This window comes from Phalacrocorax carbo, chromosome 9, assembly GCF_963921805.1.
Source record: "Phalacrocorax carbo chromosome 9, bPhaCar2.1, whole genome shotgun sequence".
NCBI classification, from domain to species: Eukaryota; Metazoa; Chordata; class Aves; order Suliformes; family Phalacrocoracidae; genus Phalacrocorax; species Phalacrocorax carbo.
In genome coordinates, this window is record NC_087521.1 from 22,505,448 (window position 1) to 22,524,569 (window position 19,122).

At 39.7% G+C, this 19,122-nt stretch overlaps 1 protein-coding gene across 3 annotated transcripts in view; it reads left to right on the top strand.

Moving 5' to 3' along the window:
• The window catches only part of TUNAR (TCL1 upstream neural differentiation-associated RNA), a 184,178-nt gene that overhangs the window by 96,117 nt on the left and 68,939 nt on the right, over positions 1–19,122 (top strand). For 2 of the 3 annotated variants that reach the window (XM_064460700.1, XM_064460701.1), the window contains exon 2: positions 15,502–15,620. The gene's annotated coding sequence lies outside the window, so the exon portion shown is untranslated. Of the gene's footprint in view, positions 1–15,501; positions 15,621–18,293; positions 18,388–19,122 lie in introns of those variants that run through there. The other variant, XM_064460703.1, reaches the window with a different exon arrangement.

Genomic DNA, 19,122 nt, shown 5'->3' on the forward strand with positions numbered 1-19,122 from the left:
TTATAATTCGTTATGGTTTTATTGTGTATTTGATAATGTGCTCAAGGGACTACTTAAATATGGTGTGGGGGAGTAAAGAGGATGGGAATAAAAAATTGATTGTATTCTGTTTGTTTACCTACTGACAGAAATTCCTGACTTCATAATATGGTATGAAGACAATATTTAAAAATGCCTGTATACATTTTCTAAAAGTCAGTGAGGAGAGTCCAAGCCCCAGATGGGGTTTGGGCTACATCCAGTAAAGGAGTTGGGTCTCACAGAGCATACCTAGTGAGGTAAATGGCTTGCAGAGTGGGATTCAGAGTGATTTTCCTGGGGAGACATGGCAATCCGAAAAGAAATACAGAAATGGGAGCTCCCAGTAGTAACAGTAAGCGCAGGGACATTCTGAAATCCATCCTAATTTCCAGCACTGAAGGCTCCATCCTTGTAGGTTTCATGGGCTAGGACCTTGCTTTTGTTCTTTCAAAAAACCTGATCAGATTAGGCTCTTTTCATTTACGTGACCAGCAGTGGTGTCCCTGCCACCACCACCTTAAACAATTACCTAAAGGTTATGGCATTTGCCTGGAAAGTGGAAGACTCAGATTTGTCCTTCTCAATATTCCAAAACCTTCTATTTCAGACTTATGCGTTAGGGACACCTGTATGCCTTAAACGTCTAGGCTTTGCAAGAAGTGGAACTGAGTTTTTCAGGTCAAACAGGTGAATTGCACAGTGTGAGCCAGGTATCACCTTGACTGCAGGGCATCAGACAGAAAACTATATAGTTCTTTTTCTGACGCACTCCTGCAGTCTCCTCTGGCAAAGCTTCCTCTTCTTTTTCATGTGAGAAAAGTTTATATATCTTTTCTTAGACCCTAAGGGTAAGCTTTTGCATAGCTAATCTTAGAGATCTGTAGTGTAAACTTCAACTTCTGAGTGAAGCATTGAGGTTCCCTTTATAGTCAATGTAGAGGAACAGGACTCACTTGATTCAAGTTTTATATCGTAAAGCAGATGTGCAAAATAGGTTGGGTGAATCCTACCTAAAAATATGTTTCTTTCCTCTAGGGAACTTAAGGCAACTAGCAAGAAACAATTCTAAAGAGAGGCATACATATTAGTGATATATCTATAAAATAAGTCCCTCTCCCGATTTAAATGTCTCCTGCTATAGAAAGTCAGTGGAGGAGTTAATACAGGTTGAGACATGGACACTGCTCCCTGTCTCCTTCAACTTCTGTGTCTCAGACTTCTTTCAAATTTACAGGAATTATACACAGTTGTAATCAGTTGTCCTGTTTTTATAATCAGAAAATCAGTTGTCTTTTACCACTGGCCTTTTTGCGAGGATCAGTCTGGAAGCTTGCATGTTTTTTGTTGTTTTGCTTTTCTAAAAGTCCTCAGCAAAGAGCATGGATCACTGTAACTCACTTTGAGTGAGAACAGCTTTTCTGAGAAGCATTTTTTATGTTTTAGCTATTCCCCTTTTCTGAAGTTCATTATTATGTTGTTTGTATTTGGAACAATTTCCTTCTTGAAAACACTGAGCATAGTATATTCATGGAGAAACTGGTATTCACATGGTGCTGTCCTCCTTTTCTTCTTCTCTGCATCTGCTTCCAGTCTGCATTCATAATGTTCTGGGTTTGGAGACCTGTGGGCTCAGTGAACTCACAGTTCATTGACCATGACATTGATCAGTGAGATGTGAGCTGTTACAAATGCAGTTATCAATTAACCTGGCTCTAAAACATATTTTAACTCACAGTTTTAATTTTCAGCATTCTTAATGGAGAAATACAATGATATGTTGCAAGATGCTGGATGTCTTGGAAACTCATAACATTTACAGAATAAACCCCAAGTGAAAGGAAATAAACTAGTTGCTGAAAAGTTGTGGCAAAAAGGAGACCTGATCAAGCTTCACTTCAAATACTGGAACATGCTGACTATATAATAAAAAAGTTATGAATATACGTGCTGGTAGATTTCAGTCCTGAATGCCTATTACTACATAGCTTTAAATTGTTCTTCATGTCTGGACAACTTTTCAAGACTGAAACTGTTCTGTATCCAGATGGTTCTGCCAAAAAAAACCCCCAACAAACTAAAAAACCCAAATGAAAGTCACTCATGCCCAATCTAGTCTTTACAATGTAGTTCTAATGAGTATAATGTGAACCAAAACCCAGCATGTGCTATTGTCAGTGTGCCTTTTTGGAAGATGAATATGTATGTCACAATTTTCATTTTCAAGTTCTCTCTGATGAACACTTATGTCATCGCCTATTGCCATTAGGGAACCCGTCAACAATCTGTATGTAACGTAGTACATTATTAAGGCGATTTAACAGATCACGATCCATAGGTAACACATGGGTAGCCCATTGATGAGAAGTCACTATTTGCCAAGCTTGTTCCATTCCTTTGGGTTTTGTTTGTAGTGCCCAGGCTGAGAAATGCAGTTTTTGCCTGATTGTTTTTTTGCAGCTTGATGATAAATCAGGTGGAAGAGGCCTCTCTTGGTGATGACAGCTCTGCTGGTTTTGGCTGAGATAGAGTTAATTTTCTTCATGATAGCTGGTATGGGGCTATGTTTTGGATTTGCTCTGAAAACAGTGTTGGTAATACAGGCATGTTTTCGTTACTGCTGAGCGGTGCTGACACAGAGTCAGGGCCTTTTCTGCTTCTCACCCCACCAGCGAGTGGCTGGGGGTGCACAAGGAGTTGGGAGGGGGCACAACAGGGACAGCTGACCCCAACTGACCAAAAGGACACCCCAGACCATATAACATCATGCTCAGCAGATAAAGCTGGGGGAAGAAGAAGGAGGGGGGGACATTTGTAGTGATGACATTTGTCTTGTTAAGCATGATGGAGACAGTGCGAAATAGTGAATGAATTCCTTGTTTTGCTCTGCTTGTGTGTGCAGCTTTTGATTTACCTATTAAATTGTCTTTATCTCAATGCATGAGTTTTCTCACTTTTACCCTTCCAATTCTCTCCCCATCCCACTGTGGGGGGTGAGCAAGTAGATGTGTGGTGCTTGTTGCGGGCTGGGGTTAAACCATGACAACTGCAAATGTTTCTGAATCCAGAGATGACGTCTGCTTGTTTACAACTGTACTAGATGATTTTTGATTACTAGTGCTGATGAATATGAGGGCTTAACCGATCGTCCTAGAGTGGGGACAAAGGAGGTAATTTGCTGAAGGGTCTTAACACTGGCATCCTGAAGAGAGAGTCATTAGAATGAATTCAGCCATGCTCTCATAACAGGGCCCTCTATTGCTATTTATTATAATTTCAAAACACCACGTCTTGAAATGTTTTAGTAGGTTTTGTCTTGAACAATACAGAGGATCTATGTAAACATTGTCATGATGTACAAGATCTTGCCAGGGAAGACATATTATCCAAAGATGGGAACAGTCAAATTGATGATGATATGATTTTTCATAATGGTAAAGATTATCAGGCATAGATTTACCAAGACTGTGGGGACACATTTTGGGCTCATAAAAAGTCCACTAGGTTAGACACCCTAATATTCAAGTCTCTTTTGTCTTCTTATGCTTGATCACATTTATGTGATTCTGTGACTTGGAAGTTCTTTAGATCTTGTTATGTCTCTGTATAGAGACAGTGTACATGCAATAAAGTCTCGTAAAACTAATGGACCATAGAAGTCTGTGACTTCACACATTCTGAAATTTACTTTAAATCAGGGATATGAACAAGCATCAAACTTACAGCAAAATTCAACCAAATTCCCTCACAGTTTATTCAGTGTGAGAACAAAACTTTACTAAGTGTTTGAGATTCACCTGGTCTCTGCTTCAACCTTTGCCTCTCATCAGGTTCATCAAAACTTTCAGGAAATACAGCAGTATCTTGATGAAAAGCAGGCCACATCTGCAGGATGATACTGAATTTTGATCTTGTTTTGCAACCTCAAACTTTTTTTAAAGCAAAGTACAGTGGGTTTTAAAAGGAAAAAAAGTGTGATTGTAGATGGCTTAAAATAGAGCATCTAGAGAGGAAAAATAATATTTCATTTCATTCCCCCAAGCTCTTAAAAGCTTCTGGAAACTGATGAACCTTTCAGAAATGGAGAAGTAGGAGGTCAATGTTAAACTGTAAATGTCATGCCAGTGTCAGATTCCTTGTCTTTTGAGGGATCTTGCAGCTTTTACCTTCACTCTGGCTTAGCCCTTTTCATGATGTGATAACAGCTCTGAAAGTCATGAATGTTTTATTTTTGTTACTAGAAACTTCCCTTCTCTTTCATTGCTAAGTTAAAAATAAAGACAAGAAAAACTAGCCAAGCAGTTCTCTCTCTCCCCCTAAATCACCTAGATGTTTGCTGTTCCAAACAGCCTTATTTCCCAGCTTTGCCTGGCTGATTGGTAGGCTGATAAAGAGATGAAGGATGCTTAAAAAATTATTTCTGAAGAGTGAGACTCAAGGAGGAAATTACTGAAAATGTCTTTTAGTCTGTTTCCTCTTGGATTACTGAACTTCCCTCTGTTCAGTCAAGGTATTTGGACAGCTGCTCAGTCAAGCTTAGAGGCCATTTACCCATAGTATTGGGTCCCCTCTGCCAGGGTCACCTCACTCCATTTTCATGTTCATCCTAACAGCCTCACCATCCTCTTGTATCTTACTGTAGCTCAAATCTCCACATAGACTCCTCATAACTACCTGTCTCTTGCCTTTATGCTTTAGGCTGTGCCTTTCAAAAAACCCTCCATACCATTTTATTCCTGCCTCTTCCTCTCTTATCTTCTGGTTGTCCATATCCCAGTGGCTCCTTTCTGGGCTGCCCTAATTCCTCCTGCACCCCCACCACTTGGCTCTCTTATGTGTTCTGATGTTAATGGCTGCGCTCTTTCTATGCCAGCACCAACAGCTGACATTGGATTTTAGATCTCATCCATTTGTAAGCTTTGATCTGTTTCTGGAGATAATACTCCAGCCTCCGGGTGATTTAGAAAGACACTGTTAAAACTGTTTACATGCAATTCATCTTTATGACCATGAAAATAAGTTTCAAGTCCAACTTTATGGAAGAGGCCAAATTCTACCAGTGCAGAAGCAGGAGGAGTTACAAAGCCCTCTCACAAATTTGATGCTTACTGGGTGGTATATTCACCTTTACTGTCACAGACAAGAGCAGAAGGTAGGCTGGCACTGAATCTACCTATTAAATATTTACACTCTCCCTACTACTAGAAATTAATAGCTACAGAATGCTGGAACCTTGGTAATACTGGCACTGAATTAACAGGCACAGGTGTTAGTTGACATTGGTTGGAGACATCCTGGACTCCTGTCCTCAGCAGAGATAGCTGTTCTCAGATGACAACTGGACATTGCTAAAACAGAGCTGCTGAAATAGTAACTCTAGCATGCTGAAGAACTACAGGGCCAGGAGTAGGCAACAGGGAAAAACCTGCCATCAAACTGCATTAGAAGCTGCACCCAAAATCCTTGGCAGTGTAGGGAAAGCCCCACATGTAATAAAATGGGAAGACTGAAATTCTTTTTTCACAGGTAAGATGTCAGTCAGCAGAGCACTGTAGCAGCATGGGCACCAATGGGTGAGAACCCAATAAGAATGACAAAGGAGATGCCAGTTGCCAAAAGCCAGTGCCTCACTGGTCAAAAGAAAATCTGAAAGCTGTCTGTTGATGTAGACAGTGGATCATAGTGCCCTAAAGGGGAAATGAAATGCCAAAAGATGGTGTCTTGAGAGTTTCGGGTTTTGGGAGCTTGCTCCATCCCCAGCAGAGCCTGTTTTTTCCTCCTTTGTGCAGTGTCACCATGGAAAGAAGGGAAGAGTTGGGTGCCTCATATCACTCCAGTGCATTTGATGCAGGTCTGAGAGCAGAGCCTGGCTGGCACTCAGAACTTCTCTGCCCTCCTCCTTTTGCTGCCAGATGGAGCCTTTTTCTTCCATGAAAGCTACTGATCTTCCTCCTTCAGTCCAATGGCCTTCAGGAAAATGGTGAATTTCAGGCTTGTGGTCTGAGAAACCTCTTCATTTTCTCATCCTTGTCTTCACTGAGTGCAGGAGGGCAGCAAAGTTCTGGAAAAATTCCTACCACCTTTCTTTTGCAAAAAGGCAACTAGCTGTCAGTGCCCTCAATCACAGCCCTTTAGAGAGAGATACCCAAAGCATAATAAACAGGCTGAAATTATAAAATCATTACTGTCACACAGTTTACAAGTTCTTAGTTGAGCTGTTTGTTCTTTGCTGGTTGTTTTCATTCTGCATAGCAGCATGTAATTAAAATATTCCTATGTAGATTGCAACCCATTTAGGGCTGAATCCTGTTAGATGCTGAGCAAAATTTGGATAGTGCTGAGAGATCTTAGCTGCCAAAGAAGGGAGAGGAGGCTCAGAGTAGTCTGGGTTGCCCAGCATCTGGAAGAGTGCCTTAACATTGATTTGTTCTTATGTTAGGATAAAACTGGCAAGGAACAGGGAAACAGTTTAGGGCTCAATTAACAAACAGCCTTTAAAAAATGTATTTCACTTTCTGCCTTAGGCTTTGCCTTAGGGCCAGCCCTGTTCAAAGAGCTAATACTAAAAGAGCAAAACTGCTTATATACATAATACCCTGTAAACAGTCATCCCTTCTATAATACAGGCAAATCAAAACACTTCAATGTCACAGACGCCTCCGGAAAGGGAGCCAGTCAGGCTGGTATTGAGTCATGTTATTCAGTAGAATATATAAGATCAATTTTTAATAATTTTTTTTTTTACATTTTTGTAGTGTTTGAACAAAAGCAAATAAAATAGTATGTTTTGGATTTGGGCATCAAGTAGGCTGGGCTGAAGGAGTCATGTGGCTCTTGTCTAGGGCACAAGAAGACTGTTGGGAAAGGAGAATATTGTGGTGCAGAGTTCAGAGCTCTCCTGCTGGGGGATTGTATGTTAGATATATCTATTAATTATGACAGTGGCCACTTCTTTCCTGTTGCACTTCACAAAGGTCCAGAGGGCCTCTGCTATACCCATGGATAGTCTTGACTAACTAACTTGTGTATTCTTGTCAAAGGTTATATTTTGACAAAGAGGAATATTTTTGGAGAAGTGTTTCTGGAGCAGTGGAAGTCATCTCTGCAGAGTGACTGTGACTGGCACCGTGGTCCTGTGATTCACCTTCTAGGAGGAGCTAATGCCTGTAGAGAGGATGTCCCACTGCTCCTCATCCTGTCTGCAAACCATCTAGGAGACGGGGGAACTGAGACTCTTCAACACATTACAATCCTTGTACTCCCTTAATGGGGTCAACTGCTATACTACCCTGGCTGATTTTGCTGAGGTTTTGCAGAGGTCTTCGTGGAGAAGTTAAAGCTAAATCAATAGAAGGGGAAGACAAGAATTCATCTGCTTTATCTTGCTAAGTTTATTTCTGATTATCTGACCTTATGAGATCTTTTGCCTCTCTTTCCATTCAAGACAAATTCAGCTGGTATCAAGAGAGAATAAATCCGTCCAGAGCAAAGTGATTCACTGGGAGTCTACATTCAGTTTGTCTATACAGTTTCTCTAAGTTATTATGTCAGTGCTGAAATAGGAGATCTACTTAACATTTATATATAATTTCTTTTTTTTCATTTTGGAGAGTGTGTCTGATCACACACTTTCTTTGCTCCCTTTGGAGAAAGGTGCAGTGTGAACTTTCTAAATGAAGCTGTTTCAAGGCTTCTCAGCATTGCAAGCAAAACTGAACTTTGCTGCCCCAAATACAGAGCTTGGGGCCGCTCCTGCCATGGGGAAGAAAGGGATAAACAGAGGGGATGTGCAAGAAGGTGTTGCATGGTGAAAGAATGAGCCTTGGGAAACCAGGCTTGCTGGTTTTGCTTCTGCAGGAGGAACAGGATGCAAGGCTCACATTTGGGAAAGAGTCACACCACCTTATTTCCTTAGCAAGAGAAGCCACAACAGCCAGACCACAGGGAGTTTATACAGGCTACTGTAATTTTCAGCAACCCAGCCAATCAGCCTCTAAGAAGTACAACAGTATCATTGCATTCCCTCTTTCTTAATGAGAGCTTCTGTGCTGAACTTATATAAGAGGACCAGCATGGGATGTAGGCTGAGGAATGGCAAATGCTCCTGTGCTGTTCTCCACCATCTCACTGTTCAAGTTCAAGTCTGTAACAGAAAGAGACGATCTAAGGGTGATGGTAAGAGACAAAAACATTCAACTAGGCTTTTACAAAGGTTAGACAAAATGTGATTTTTAAAAAATTGTATATCAGCTACACAAGTTTAAAACTTAAAAACTAAGGCTGGTATGTTAATTTTGTAAATCATGGGAGTCCCTCTGAAAGTCCCTTTGGAGGTTAATTGGTCATAAGCTTGTGAATAACATGCATGTTTCATGAAAGGTTGATTAATAAACAAACACAGGATCTCTTATACCTATCCAAGTGGTAGTAACTGATCTAAGTATATAAAATACTGCAATAACCAGTGTGAGTGGCAAATTCTTAAAGCAAACTTCTTTTGCAATCATATAGTGTTATCTGATATTAATTCTTGCCAGGAAATTGAAACAGCAGTTGTTATCTAGATTATATAAATTCAGTTTTGCGCTGGAAAACTAATTTTATTTTTTAAGATGTATCATATGAAAAAAATACTAGAGTATATAAAATTTCCCTTTGAAAAGCCATTCAGATTTTAGAGAGAACTCACAATTAAGTATTAATGCCAGTTAAAGACGGACAGTAATTTTTTCATCTTTGCTGAGGCAATGCTTTTTTCCCCACAGTCCAGGATACTTGACTACTTTGTCAGCTATGGGTGTGAAGTCCTTGGTTTTCTTACCAAGATATATTTTGATGTGGCACCTGCTGCTGTTCTTGGTAGACTTATTAATAATCTAGTTTTACACACAGATATAATAACAGGGGCATTGAAATATTTTTTTTCTTAGTTCTATTTCATTGTGTATCCCTATCATTTCATATCTTAAGCTGATAGGGCACGAAATAGTCTACCAGTTTGCTTGTGCAGTGCCTGGTAGACCTGAATTCAAGTGGGATCTCTCAGTATTATGTCCATCATAATTAGCTGTTTTTGTTGCATCAGCAGGAACAACTCTTCTGAATTTGTGCAGAACTTTAAAACACTTTCATTTTATGTAGCCCTTTCAGCCATAGACTGGCTACCTTATATCTTGCTAATCATGCAGATGTTGCTTACCTTTATCTGTGATACCTTTTTCAGCTCTGACTGTATTATCCAGTCCTTTAATTTACCTTCTTTTCTCTACCCTTCTATTCTGCTCTGCATGTCCATTTATCCCTTTCTTAAGCAAATGGTTCACAACTTTTTGTGGTATATTCTACAAACTCCCTGCTGACAGCTTTTGTTTGGCTTTTGTGCTTATTTGACTGGACCTTGTGCAATTGGACAAAATCCTGATGGGATTTTGTGGAGTTGCTTGTGCTATAGATTAGGACAGAACTGGTTTAAGTGTGTAAAATCTCCAAAAATCACTGCAGGATAAGGAAAGGAGTGGTTAAAAAGGAGGTCTCCTGGGTCTCTTGAAAAACTTCCAGCAGGTTGTTTCCAGTTCAGATCAGAAATACTTCAATGACATCTCCCCTGGTACCTTGATATTTCCAAATACTGTCTCATTTAGAAACCAGAAGGCAAAAGATACTTGCAAATGAGAGTGAGGCTGATAAAGAAAAGAATTGTTATGACATTTCAGCTCCCCAGGAAATGACAGCTTCTGAATGTGTGCGAAAGGATGAGCTTACAGTTAAAAAGCAGTTTGTAACCATAGCCTGTGATCCTTTTCTACCGACACCACAAATTTATTGTAAATAACTTAATTTCCCCTAGTCTCAGTGCCTATAGCAATACCACTTTACTTTGCAAAGGAAATTATGAGGCACAATTTGTTTCTCTAGCAAAGCAGTATAGTATCCATTTGTCAAGAATCAGTATGGGGTTCATGGACCGAAGGTACTTTTTATCTTTCCCTTCTTTTTTTCCCTTCCCTTGTGGAATATTTGCACTTCTGGGCCCTCTTTCATCCACCTCGTGTTCTAGTCACTTGTCTTAATATAAACAGTCTCTGAGTTGGCAATATTTCATGCGGGGCCACTGCACTATCTTCAGCTTCTCTGCAATTAATATTCTGTCCTGTCATTTAAGTCCAGCCCTGTGTTCCTAATGTCAGGCTGGCTTTGTTTAATATGACCAGCAAGGTAGCATATGTTTCTGAGTTGAGTCCCACTGCCATTTCTGGAGGCATCTCCATTAATCACGGAGGCTACTTTGTCATAGTGCAGCTAATGTTATCACCAAACTTTAAGTACACATGTGGAATAATAATGACTCCTGTTTCACTAAATGGAGTTAACACAGCTGAATAGCTTCCCTGATGGTTTATTATATTAGTCTTTCAGAACATTGACTGATTTGTTTTTATTACCAAGAAAGCTTTTGTATTATGAAAATGACTTAGGACCACAGGTCAATGTTTTTCATGTCAAATCTCCATAAGAAGGACATTGCTTCATTATACTTTGTATTCTGCCACTGCAATCTGTATGTCATTTAAACTTATTTGTCATGATACCACTGCCAGGCTGCCATTAAATTGTTAAAGGATGTTCAGGAAATGTTGTTGCAGTAACCTTTGGAGGAAGACATATGGAAATGGAATATATTTGTTAATTAACTTTTTGATATGCAAACTTTCAAAAGTGTATGGCCTGGTATGGATGACTACACGTGAGCAGAATAATTAGAGTGATGATTACCATGTTTTTTCCTGTGACACAACAGACACTCCAAGTTCAAATTACTTATCTATGCATTTAAACCAAGAGACTAAAATGTTGAAGAACAAAAATGAAGTTCATAGCAAGACCACAATATATGTCTTGCTTCTCACCATCCACATTGGTGTCCAAAAATAAAATGGCCTGTATGCCTGCCTGTTTCAACAGTGGTTAAAAATTGAAGCTCACAGAAAATGAACAGACAGCATAAGGGCTACATAGGAAAGTAAAGCATGGTGATCAGTTTGAGAAACCACAAAAGAAACTCCTGAGGTGTTTCAAGCTAAGCCGAACTAGGGATCCCAAGTCTTGGACATGTCACCCTCCCCTACGGAGAAGGAACTGTCAGAGAAGAGGTTGCTAGCTCTGAGCTAACAAGCTGTGATGGTTCCCAGACATGTCCTGGGAGTCAGAAATCGGACTGCAGGCAGATAAACTGGAACTTGGAATGATTAAATTTTCCTGCTTCAGACACTGTGCTCTCTGACAAGATCAGTATGTTAAGGGATATTTAGAATATTAATTGTTCATACTTCAGGACTGCTCTGACTTTCTGAATCTAGAGTTCTTAATACTGATCCCATACTAATACAAATACTTGAAGATGGCATAATGCAGCATTGCTAAAGAAATATGCACACTGCTTTTTTGCTTGCTAAGCTTAAATCTGCACCGGTTCCCTGACATGGTTTGGTGTGGGGCTGCACAAATTCTTGTGGCAGCATAAAAAACCATAGGAACATGCTGGTTTTTAGGAGGTGGAAGAAGTGAGGAGCTGTGTGTAACAAAACAGGTTTGCAGTTACAGTGGGAACAGTAGTTCCAACAGGTAGGTGCTGAGAACATGGAATAGAGACAAAAGTAGAGTGAGGTTGAAGCAAGACAGGTACTGGTTGCCCAGGCCAGTGTGCTGAAGTGAAAATGTACATGGATAAGTGTGTTATATGTGAAAAACAGTGATAAGACAACAGAAAGAAATTCTACAGGCTAGGGAAGACAGAATTGTTTGCTCTGAAAGGAATGATGTTGTCCATCAAACCTGGCAGAAAACTCCAATTATGCAAGGTTTGACCCACCTGACCCCACCGTATGTTATGTAAGAACTGCAGCACAGTCTGAACAGCCTAAAAAATGGGAGGGGGCAATTGAATACAAGCTTTTTTCCTGTGGACATCAAAGTAACTAAAGGAAATAGAGAGTTCATGGTAAACTCAGATGAAAGACTGATGGCTAAATTAAGATTTTTGTACTTTCCCAAGCATTAGATTAGCTGGATATTTCATAGATATCGCTGCTAATTCTGCTTATGTGCATGTGGCTAGGAAGCTATGCTTACAGCATCTCTCCAGGCATTAGTCTGTTTTTGTTCTTTTGGGTTATTGGCTGGCATAAACAATATAAAACAGGTTGCAGGAGCTCTATAATCAAGCTGAAAATATTCAGAGAATGCAGCTGTGGTGTTACATGTTTGAGCGGACAAACTATTGAGAGGCCCAAAATATAGGAAACCAGTATAATTATTGTTTCCACATTCATTGGTGTCTCACTAGGTGAAGACCAGAACATAGGCATTAGAAAGAACTGCAGTGTACCTTCCATGCAAGTTTGCTTCTCCCTGCAGTGTATTGAGGTATCCAAAATTACATTTCTGTAAAGGTTCTTACTGAACTTGCTGTTTTCATTACAGTTATTATTTTTCCATTATTGCTTATGAGCTTAGGGCTAACCAGTAATTCCCAAAATTTCTTCCTTTTCTGAAACCAGTTTGCTCTATGAAGATCAGGCCTAGATGTGGATGCCCACAAGTTTGCTTGAATTTTGGGGTAGCAGTAAACCCCTAACCTGTATAAGAATTTGAAGTTTTCACATGGGTTGGATGAAATAAAATTCATTGTAACATAGACATAGAAGAAAAGAAATTTCTTTAAAGGAATATTCCAATGCAGTTCACTAACCATTAAGTATCGTTCTACTTTCATGAACATAAATCTCTACTGACATGAATCTTTTATATCTTACAGTTAGAGCAGTTTTTCATTAGACCTGAGAAAGTTTTGAATTGCTCATGATCTTTGAGCAGTTGAGTCTCCATTTTGTCATATTGAAAAGATTTTATCTTTTGATAAACAAGGATTCTTTAGTGCATTCCTGAACTTGATTTTAGCCATCATTGGTTAAAAAAAAAAAACAAACACAAACAAAAAACGCCACAAAAAAAAAAGCAAGGTAATTTGAAATGTGTTTTTGAGACCAGCAATTTGCAGGTCTATTTTCTGTGTAGTAGTATGTGTTGTTTCTGCACCCTTTTTATCTGTGGTTCTTAATGTGAGTTTATTAGGATGGGAATTAGAAGTAATGACATTGAATAAGGTGAGGAGACAATGACTGAGAAATAAAGGGGTATTGCAAAAGTTGCAGGGGCAATTATAACAAAACCAAGGCCAAAACTCCTCTCTATATATAATCATGTGCTAAATTCAGCAACTGTTTATGGAAATTATGTATACTGAAATTATGGCATGTTTAACTGGAGTAGGACAAAATAAAATTACTGAACATTTTATTAATTTAAAAAACATACTTGAGGCTATCCTAAAACTAATCATATTTTTAGCCCAAAATGGTCTGAAAAAATATGCATTTGTTTCTCTTAGAAACGTAGGTTGGTACCACTCTCCTTTCTGATTGAAGGCTGTGTGGTAGGGTAGGCCTCTGAGATGTGTTGGGGCCCAGATTAAGTGTCTCTGTCCAAAAGAGCTTTAAGCCCCTACTGTGTGTGTAGCCCCACTGCCAGGGTGTGCTGGGGGACCCAGTTTCCCATGCTGATGTGATTCCAGTCTGCCCAACAGCAGACACTGAGGACCTCCCAGTGGCCATCCACTATGCAGGATGGGCCTCAGTGACCTGCAGTCCAAACCTGTCCTGCTAAATGCTTTTAATTTTTTCAGCTTTACCAAGTTACACACACCAGCTGTATTACAGCAATTGTTTTAGTACTCTAACACACAAGGAAGGTAACCTAGCTTCAACAAGGTAAATGACCTTAAACAATTAGGTAAATCACGTTTAAGAATAAAGTAAATCACCTTAGATTGAATTATTCTGTACTCCTCTGAAAATGTTGGGGGCAATAGTCCATAAATGTGCAAAGAATAATTGCACTACAGTAACTTTGTGTCTCACTGCTTGTGTTTAGGCTCTTACTTTCTGGGGTCAATGAGGTAGTCTGAGGTGTTTCTCTCCTCAGTTAATAAAGAGTGGCTTTTTATTTCAAACATGTCATGGAGATAAACGACTGCTCTAAGGCAGCAGGGTAGGAGGTATATTAGATGAGGAACAGAAAGTTGTTCCTGTGTGAGTCCTTATCTTGCACCCAGGACCTTTGAGCAACACCCAAGACTATACTTAGACTTGTGTCTTCAGATTTGTAACATGGGCCTGGGATGCAGGACGCAAGAGCTGGATATGGTGAAATATATGTGGTGGGAGGTATGAGGGCATGGAGAGCTGGATCCTAGTAGAAGGTGTTACTTGCGGGCAACCGGAGAATGAACAAAGCAGAATAATTTAGAGACAGAGGTGAGAGGATGGCATGGGAAATGGAAGCACAAATACAATTCTGCTTTACAACTAATTGTGATAAGACATTCATGAGTCTTTTTCTGCAGGGTGCTACTTGGCCAGTGGGTTCCCGTGCTGTACTGCGACATGGGGTTATTCCTCCCCAGCGGCAGAACTTTGCACCATTCCTTGATGAACCTCGTGAGGTTTCTGCTGTCCTAGTCCTTGAGTTTATTAAGGTCCCTGTATATTGAATTGTGGCTTGGTATCTGATATAGCCATCATTCCCCTAAAATGGACGCTATATTAGCCTTTTTTCTAGTCATCATGGACCTCCTGTGATTGCTGCAGTTTTTCACAGGTGATAGACAGTAGCCTTACGTCATGTTGGCAACCTCTATGGGCATCCAAACCAGCCCCTAAGATTTGACTGTGTCCAGCTTGTAAGCAGTTCCTGACCTCTTGCTCCCCTGCTGCTGGTCGCCCCTCTTCTTTGCAGACCATACTATAAGCAGAGGTCCAGGAGCAGGCTTTGCCTACGAAGATGAAGGCAAAAAAGGCATTCAGCCTTTCTAGTGCTGTTCACTACTAGTTCTTTTTCTCCACCCAACAGTACACCCATGTTTTTGTTAAGTTTCCTATTGCAGGCTCAGGGACCTCTACAATCCCTCCTTGTGTTAGCCTCCATAAATTCAGCTTCAGATGGTTTTGGCTTTCCTGATTTTGTGCTGAACCATGCAGTTGTTTCATTGCCTCTTCTTGCTGCCCTTCCTTGTACACTCACTTTTTGCATTTTAGTCATCAGCAAGCTTCTTCCTAGGCCAGCTGACACTTCTCTTTTTACCTGTTTCTGAGGTTGTGAACTGTTTTGCCTGTTAAAAATACCTTGCAAATAACATATTCTCCAGGTTTTTTCTCAGAACTGGTTGGATTGGAAAAGAGAAAACAGTCTGAAAGAGAAAACTTCAGTACAAGCAACCTGTTTGATAAAATGCAAAAGTTATTAGGAGAAACTGTAGGGCTATAATCTTTAGCAAAAAAAGAGTTTTATTGCTATTGATAAACTGAAATATTTTTTCTTGGTCAATGTTTGTTCTTTGTTAATCTTTTCTCTCCCCACTAGCTGTAGGGAATGAACACCATGTAGCAAGACAACTATAAACCTTCAACTGCAGCCACTGGCAGGAGTCTATAGACCACCAGTTTGGGAAACCTCTGCTTTAAACCTCTAAATGATTCAACATTTGTGTAAGTCAGACACGTTCTAGTATTATGTAGCTAAATAACTTTATGGCCATGTTCATTGTAATGATAAGAGGTTCAGACACTGTATGAACTGTTTACTAATACAAATTGTCTCTCTAATAATTAGGTAATAAAAATGGAAAGTGTATGAGAGCTATAAATGCGTCCTTTGTGAATGAAAAGCTGTGTGCTGTTTACATTCTGTTAAAGAAAACCTTGCCACAGTGACACGACTGTCTTATATAGGTATTGTGGTGGTTACAAGGTTTGGGATTCTTTTTTTCTATGAAACTTTGGCTTACAACAATATTTCTAAAGAACTAAGGTCCCATTATACTGGTATTTAAACAAGGCTTAACTATTCTTGTTTAATAATCCAAATGACTTGTAGAAAATACTGAGTTGACAAACACTCAGAAAATGTTATATTGTCTCCTGGCCAACATGAGTATTTCAGGCAAAGACAGATATTAGTATTTGGACTTCTACTTCCTCAGCTGCTCTGCCCTTTTTTACTTTAGAATGAGACATATTATGTAAAGGCTAAAGTATTACAAGGGCAAAAAAATGTGACTAATATAGGTTGAAGTGTCTTGTGAATGGAAACCGAAACACAAGCTATAGCAAAACTGCTTAAGTCACTGCTGAGATGTATCCATCTCTGGTAATGCAGAAAAGCTAATTAACAGTGCAGTGAACTGAAGGCAATTCAGAGGGAAACATTATTAGATGAGGAAGTACAAAAGAAAGTGAAATGTCTCTCATTTTACTAAGGATAGGTGAATATCTACAAATGTCTGTAAGTGACCTTGACAGCAAGGAGGAAGAGTGTCTGGAGATGTTCCTCAGGGTGCTGTGTTTGTAGGAGTAATAGGATAAAAGAACAGGTGATCAGGTTGTGATGTGAAAGACTAAGGCCTTTTCTGTGCTAGTGTCTGGCAGCTATTGAGGCTGCATTCATACAGCCCCTAAATGCAGATAAGAAAATATTTTTACTGATTGAGCACATTCTGGTATATACCCAGCTAATGTAAATTGTGGTTTTCTATTGCATATATAGCATCTCTAAGTGGAGAAGAGCAAAAGCCACTGCATACTGAATCCCAAGCTTGGATGTATTTCAAGGCAAGGAATAGAAAAGCCATTGTTTCATGCATTTAAAGCTCAGCTAGAAACTGCTGCTCGGGGCATTTTGAGAACAGTCCTGCTCTCACAAGGAGGTGGACTTAATACTCTTAATAAATCCTTTTAGACTGTATTTCTTGTTACAAGATGATAGAGTTTCCTAGTGCCAGCCCTTGCTGAAAAGGTTCAAAAAGTTATTGACCTCATACCTCCATTTGCATAGACCTTGCTGTTTTCATTCTGGTTTTTGCTTTGTAGGGGCTTGCACATAGAACGCCTTGTGGAAAATAAATGCTCAATCTGTGCCTTCTCCTGATAGTTGAATTTTCCTCTCCTGGATTTGCTTAATGTTATCTAACTAGGTTTGGGCTATGGAGTTGGTGAGCAGTAACATGCTACCAATGTGACCGAGGACAACTAAAATGCAAGACAAGCCTTAAATCTCTCTTGATTGCATGTCTTTTGCTGTCACTTTCTTCCCTCCCAGTTTTTTCAGCATTTCCCCTTGTTGTAGGTTTTCTGTACATGTTATACATGCTCTTACGGCACTGTCAGAATTATAGGACTTTACTGCTTTAGGTCTATTTCTTCTATTCAGATGATAAAATGAAATGAATCTGTTTGCATCTTTATTCAGGTTAAGAATAATGTTCTAATAAATTATTTCCCTTCCATCCATGATCAGTTACTTCTAGGAGCTCTCTTTCTCTGTTGATATCCAGAATGAAGGTTTAATAGTGCTGTGTCTTATTTTGAGTGGTATCGGCGAAACTCATTAATTAGTCAAGCTATCAAACTGTGCTGTTGTTTAAAAAAATTGAAAAGATATGAGCTTGCTTCTTGCTTGTTTGAACTGAATGCTTTCTGTATGCCTTATTGACTAGCCAGTCATTGGAAGAGTTTACATACTACTTATTCATGGCCATCAGAAATACAAGAACATCCCCCCACACCAAATCCTTTGCGAGTATTTTCAAGAACAGCTTTTGATCAGTTGCTCTTTGGATGAGTGCCTGAGCTCTGCAGATGAAGGTCCTGCAGAAAAGTGAGCTCTGTAGCAACTGGAAGCAAAGCTGTAGTAGACGGATACTTTCACTTAGCCATTGCCTTAGTCTGTGTGAGCTGGCAGCAAAAGAAGCCAGAAATATTCAATTGAAAATGTTTCTGTCCATATGAGTGAGGGTATAGATCTTCTAGTTACTCTGGAGTAAGAACAAAATAAGAGTGAGAGAGAGGAAGATGACATGAAAATAGCAATTTGAGTTATTGTCACAAGGGAGCATTACACATGGCATCACATAATGCATGAGTTAATCATCACAAAATTCTTTGGAAGTGAAATAAGAAAGTACAGAACACAACAAGAATGATATTCAAATGCAATAAAATCTTATTTGAAAGTTGTTTACATTGTAAAAATTAGATCCATAAATTAAGGGTACATTAAACTAGTTTCTGAGAATTCAAAGAATTTGGCAGAATTCACCCATCCAGTGAGATTAATTTCAGGCTGTTTTTAATGGTTGATATATTTTCCCCCGTAAGGTGTTTGTTGACTGCAGCAGGCTCCTCCTTGCTGGAGACTACCTGACTTCTGTGCATCACCTGTTAAGATAGCAGTGCTGGCAAACCAGGCTCAAACACAGTAAGTGAGCTTAAGTATCTCTGCACCTTACATGGTTCCTTCAGGGGTGTAATTTAGATAAGTGCTGGCAATGCATAGTGTCTGCACTTTTACCTGATATCTGCAGCAGCATGACAGATCACTGAACCTGTCGCACCCAAGATGGACCCTTCCAGCAATTTTCCCCATTGCTTCAGACAAAAGTACCTTCCCTTTGCCAAGTTTGGCTGTTTTACTCAGCAGAAAGTGGCCAAGTGGGGCTCCCCATGGGAATTCCCATCCTGGCGCTATACCAGAAGTAACCAGGAAACAGAGAATCAGGAGGAAAGACAGGATCAATAAAGTAAATGAGGTGAGGAAAAAAAACATGAAAGCAACAGAGACAAACAATTCAAACAAACATGAAAAAAAGAACCTAGGGGTAAATCCTCTCCCTGGGCCAGATGTGTCCCTGGAGCCTCACCAGTGCAGTCCTAACCACAATGGATAATCTGGTGGAGCTAAGGCATTCCCTGAAACAAGACATTTGTATACAGGGCATTTCTGCAGCATGATGATGTCTCCTAAAAAGCTGTCGTGTGATGTGTACTATCCAAAGTTCCCTGAAAAGCTGGGACCTTAATGTTGATATGGGTCATGACATGGTTGCGGATCTTAAGTGCTAAGAGTTACATATACCCCTGAAATTAATTTGCCCACTGTGTACCAAAATCTAATTTATTTTCTTAGCATCTCCCAACCATTAAATTGCTAGAG